Here is a 5,631-nt window from a genome sequence, read left to right on the forward strand (position 1 = left end):
TTCTATCGTGGGTTTAACCAGGTGGAGTTTGTTGTCGATTTCCTTATCCCATGAGGACTGCCAAGTTTCCCTCAGTTTGCTCTGTATAAATTTCATGCAGTCGCTGTGAGGAATCTGTACTGTCTCTATTGTTCCGTTACCCGCCTGTGCGGCACATACGTCGGCTCTCTCATTTCCTTTGATTCCCACATGGCTAGGGACCCAGCACAACTTAATTTCCTGTCCTTGTGTTGTGATTGTTACCAAATTGTGTATTATTTCTCCTACTAGAGGTTGAGCTGCATTTTTGTATTGCACTGCTGTGACTGCGCTGAGAGAGTCTGTATATATAATACTGCGTTTAATTTTATTCCTCATTATCCTTTCTACCGCCACAGCAATGGCATAACATTCAGCTGTGTAAACCGAAGCGCACTGGGGTAGCCTGATCACCTTTTCCCATTTCCCTTGCACTACTGCACTCCCAACATAGCATGATGTTTTGGAACCGTCTGTGTAAAATGAGGTGTAGTCTTTGTATTTTTCGTTTAGTGCCAAAAATTCCTGCAAAATATGTTCTTGCGGTGTCTGCTTTTTTTGAAGGCGTGTTAGTGTGAAGTCACATGTTGTAGGAAAACTATACCAAGGGGGTAGTTGGTTCTGTCTATGGGAAATTTGAGGTAATGTGTGCAGCGTAGTGAATTCTTGGCATCTCTCTTCAAACCGAAGAAGCAATGGTCTGATAGCTTGGGGTTTATTATTGAACAGTGTTCTAGATGGGCATTTTGTAACTATGGGGTAACACAGATGTTTCGGCAGTGAACGGATCTTTAGTACGTATGAGCATGTGAGCATTGTTCTTCTATATGTGAGTGGTGGTTCATTTGTTTCTACGTAGAGGCTGTTTATTGGGGATGTCCTATACGCCCCAGACGAGAGACGTAAACCTAAATTGTGAACGGGATCCAATCGTTTCAAGTAGGACTGTCTCGCGGAGCCATAAACAATGCTACCATATTCTAGGCAGGAGCGAACAACGGAGCGATAAACTTGTAGAAGGCATGATCTGTCGGAACCCCAGTGTTTCCGTGACAGAACCTTAAGTATATTTAGAGCTCGCGAAGCTTTCTTTTTAAGCATATTGATGTGGGGCAGGAAAGTGAGTTTTTTGTCGAACATTATGCCTAGAAATTTGTGTTCGTTTTGTATGGGTAAGTCGGTTTCCTTGAGGTGTAGGGTCGGATTGGTCTGTAAGCCTCTTTTGAGAGAGAAGAGAATAGCCACTGTTTTGCGTGCTGAAAACTGGAAACCATTTGTCTGCCCATGTTGTCAGTTTGTTTATAGTCAACTGTACTTGTCTCTCGCATGTTGCTACATTGGAAGATGTACAAGCAATTTGAAGATCATCAACATAGACAGAGTACATAATCGACTTTGGAATTATTTTGCATATGGAGTTCATTTTTACAACGAACAGTGTTGTGCTTAGAATACACCCTTGAGGGACCCCGTTCTCCTGTACAAATGTTCTCGAGAGGGTTGAGCCCAGGCGTACTTGAAATGAACGGTTTGCCATGAAGTCATTCAGGCAATTCAACATTCTTCCACGGATGCCTAACTACTAAGTCCCGCATTATTCCAAACCTCCACGTAGTGTCATAAGCCTTCTCCAGATCAAAAAAGACAGCAAGACAGTGTTGTTTGTGTATGAATGCTTCTCGTACGGTATTTTCGAGGCGGACAAGATGATCAGTTGTTGAGCACGCCTTTTTAAACCCGCACTGGTGAATGTCAAGAAGTTCGTTTGATTGTAGTACAAAACTTAGCCTGGTATTCACGACAAGTTCAAAAGTTTTGGCTAGACAGCTCGTGAGGGCTATTGGTCTATAACTACTTGGGGAGGTTGGCGGCTTTCCGGGTTTGAGTAAAGCTACAATGAATGCTTTTTTCCAGGCTACCGGCATCCTTCCCGATACCCAAACTTTATTAAAAAACTTCAGAAGTACTTCTACAGAAGGACCCGAAAGATGTGCGAGCATTTCATAATGTATATCATCTGGGCCGGGTGCAGTCTGCTTACCGGCCGATAGAGCTCTCTTCAATTCTTGGAGCGTTATTAAACTATTATAAGGTTCGTTTATACCACCGTGTGTTGGAAGTTTTTGTTTCTCTACAGTGTGTTTGTATTTTAAAAATGCTTCTGCATAATGCACAGAACTGGAGACACTGGAGAAATGTTCTCCCAGTATATCCGCCTGCTCTTCTAGGCTACTTTGTACACCAGGTGCTGTTAGAAGAGGAACTGTAAAAGGGGAGTACGTGCCATTGAGTTTCCGAACTTGCTCCCACATTTTTTTTTATGTGACTGAGCTGTTTATAGACGAGACGTAATTTTTCCATGAATCTTTCTCGGCATTCCGCCGAATGTATCGGGCTTTAGCTCGTTTCCTTTTAAACTCTAATAAATTTTCTTGCGTTCGATATCTTCGCAAGACTCCCCATGCTTTGTTTTGCTGCTTTTTGGCTTCCTTACACTCTTGTGTCCACCATACTTTGTTGTTTTGTCTCACCATTCCCGAGGACTGCGGAATAGCTAAGCGTGCAGCCTTAAGAATGCAAGATGTAAACCTTTCATTCAATTCGTCGATGCTCAGTGTGTCCGAAAAAAACTTGGTCTAAAGTAGCTTCGGAAGTAAAAAGACCCCAGTCGGCAAACTGAAGTTTCCACCTGCGTGGTTTTGTCGGGATAATGGTTGGTGATGATGATGTTACGCTAATGATTACAGGTAGATGATCGCTCCCGTATGGGTTATCAATGACATCCCACTTAATATCGCTAAAAACACTCGGTGAACTAAAGGATAAATCTATGCAGCTCATTTTCCCTGAGCTTGGAGAGCAGTATGTAGGTTTGCCGGTGTTTAAAAGACAAACATTATTGGATAAAATAAAATCCTCTAAAATCTGCCCCCTTGCGTCAGTTTTTTCGCTCCCCCAAAAAGAAGAGTGGGCATTAAAATCGCCAACTATTAAAAAAGGCTCCGGTAGTTGGTTTACCAAGTCTTCAAAATCTTGCAGTGTTACTGTGAGGTGTGGTTCAATGTACACGCAGCACACTGTAATTGTTTTAAATGCAAGCAGGGTGACCGCCACTGCTTCTAGCCTAGTTTTAAGTTTGTCTTCTCGAGTTGCTATGCCATTTTGGACAATTATTGCCACTCCGCCCGAGAGCCTACTCGCCTGCTCTCGGTCGCAGCGAAAGACCTGGTAACCTTTGAGTATATTATGGTGTTTAGGACCTAAGTTTGTTTCCTGAACACAAACGGCTACAGGAGAGTGTGTGGCGAAGATGTCTTTGATGTCATTTAAATTATTTAAAAGTCCTCTGCAATTCCAGTGGACAATGAATGCCATGCTGCTTTTTTTGGTGGGGTGAAAACTAGGTTTTCGGTCCTGTGATTCGGGGCTTGTTTCTCTTTATGTTGTCTAGGGAGTTCCGCCGCCCATCCGACGTAGAGGGCGCAGAACCTCCTTCAGATGTGTCCATCGTCTCTTCGGAGACGCTGGAGGTTCGTGCAGAACGCACGTGTGTCGAACTGTTTGACCTCACCGTGTGGGGTGAGGCCTTGGAGACTGCCGAACCAGAGGTCCGTGCAGCCCGCTTTGGAGGTGGTGGCGCAGCGCTAGCTGCTTCCACCGGGGGCGCGGGGTGCCTTGCTGGAACCTCACTCTGTGTGGCTTCAGCAAGCGCCGAAGACCGCTGTGATGCTGCGCCCTGTTGCACCACAACGGAGTAGGGTCGCGTATGCGCCGAGGAGAGTCGCCTCCGTGCTTCGCGAAATGTCAGGTTCTCTGTTACTTTGAGTGTTATTATCTCTTTTTCTTTTTTCCATGCAGGGCAAACACGTGAGTACGCTGCGTGGTTGCCCTCACAGTTTACACAAAGATATGTTTGGGCTTGACAGTTTTCAGGAGGGTGTTCATGAGAGGCACATTTCGCACATGTCTGTTGGCCCCGGCAGTTCAATGAGCCGTGGCCATAGCGTTGGCATTTGTAGCATCGCCGTGGGTTGGGGATGTAGGGTCGAAGTTTCATTTTGGTATAGCCCACCTCCACAGATTCTGGGAGGATGCTTGATGCAAAGGTGAGGACGATATGCCTTGTCTGAATTTCTTTGTTTTCTCTTCTGATTTTGATACGGAAGACATTTGTCACATTTTGTTCCTTCAGACCTTCTAGAAGCTCTTCCTCGGACACATACTTTAGGTCGTCATCTGAGATGACTCCGCGGACTGTATTTAGTGATCGGTGCTCACTGACAGTTACAGGAATTTCTCCGAAAGAAGTTAACGCTGAGAGCTTGTCGAGCTGATGTTTGTAAAGTACTTCGAGTAGAAGGTCTCCATTTGCAAGCTTCTTGATCTTATAGCCTTCCCCAATGGTGGCAGTTAGGGTCTTTGCGACTAGAAATGGCGACACAAGTCAGGCAGTCTTCTCTTCGTCACTGCTGTGTATTACGTGGAAGCGTGGAAAGTTGGCAACGTTCTTCGTGAAAAACTGGGCGGTTGCATCGGTGCCTCCTCTTTTACGAGAGGGATCAGATGGGCGAAAAAAGGAAGCCATAAATTGAAAAAACTGTTCGGCCATGGTGCCAGCCACCCACCATGGAGCCCAACAAGGGGACGGGACATGAACTCGTGACCAAGTCATGCCTACGCCAGCTGTACACCGCGACTATAACCAAATATGGCTGAACACAGGGTTGTCCGCCACACAAGGTTAACCCTAGCCACCAGGAAAAAAGGAAACTGAGAAAGAACGAGACGACAGGAAAGTTGTTAGAGAGAAGATAGGAAAGTGAAAGGTTGAAGGGGAGGACAGGAAAAGGCGACTGCCGATTCCCCCCGGGCGGGTCAGACCGGAGGTGCCGTCTACGAGAAGCGGAGGCCAAAGTGGTGTGTTGCCTTCGCCAAGGGGCCTTAAAGGTCCAAGCACTCGGCGTCGGCTCAACCACCAGGACCCTCTTTTCCCCGGTCACGGCGCTGCCACGTACGGCTAGACGTGGGTGCTCGGGGTCCGTGGTGTCGCACAGTACACGCAAACATCTGCTTTAGCAGATGCCCCCTGCGGGGCTGTGTAGGGTACCGTTGTAATGTCCACAGTGTTCCTGAGTGCAGCAGCAGCAGCCCTCTCGTCTGCCAACTCGTTCCCAACGATCCCTGCGTGTCCTGGGACCCAGCAGAGAACCAGCTCGTGCTTTTGTGCATACACGGACATGGTAGTGTTGAATACAAGATTAACTATGTGGTTCTTGGGGGGCTTGTGCGATGACAGTGCGCGGACAACACTCAAAGAATCTGTATAATGATGGAATTGGGAATTTCATTTTGCAGGCAAGAACGGCACGACGTCCATCTCGTCGTCCGATGTCCTGGGTGTGCCCGTCGAACCGGGCCCCCCGGACTTGGCCCCCCTTCGGGGGCCCTTCGTTTGACCCGCCACCGCCGCAGGTGTCGGAGGCACCAGAAGTGGCACGGGCGGTGCGGAGGCGGTGGAAGCTGGTGCGGGGCCCGTGGTGTCCATGGCACCCTCCAACGCACTGGAGGATGGGGAGGCCGGGACGGGAGCGGCACCGGTCCCGACGGAAGAGG

General features: G+C 47.6%; 1 pseudogene; it reads right to left on the reverse strand.

The window, feature by feature from the left end:
- Positions 1-2,649: 2,649 nt before the first annotated feature.
- On the reverse strand, positions 2,650-4,752 carry LOC144145525 (uncharacterized; annotated as a pseudogene).
- Between the last annotated feature and the right edge of the window lie 879 nt (positions 4,753-5,631).

This window comes from Haemaphysalis longicornis, unplaced genomic scaffold (genome assembly GCF_048455015.1).
Source record: "Haemaphysalis longicornis isolate Haplotype H1 unplaced genomic scaffold, Haemaphysalis longicornis Haplotype H1 scaffold_7, whole genome shotgun sequence".
NCBI lineage: Eukaryota > Metazoa > Arthropoda > Arachnida > Ixodida > Ixodidae > Haemaphysalis > Haemaphysalis longicornis.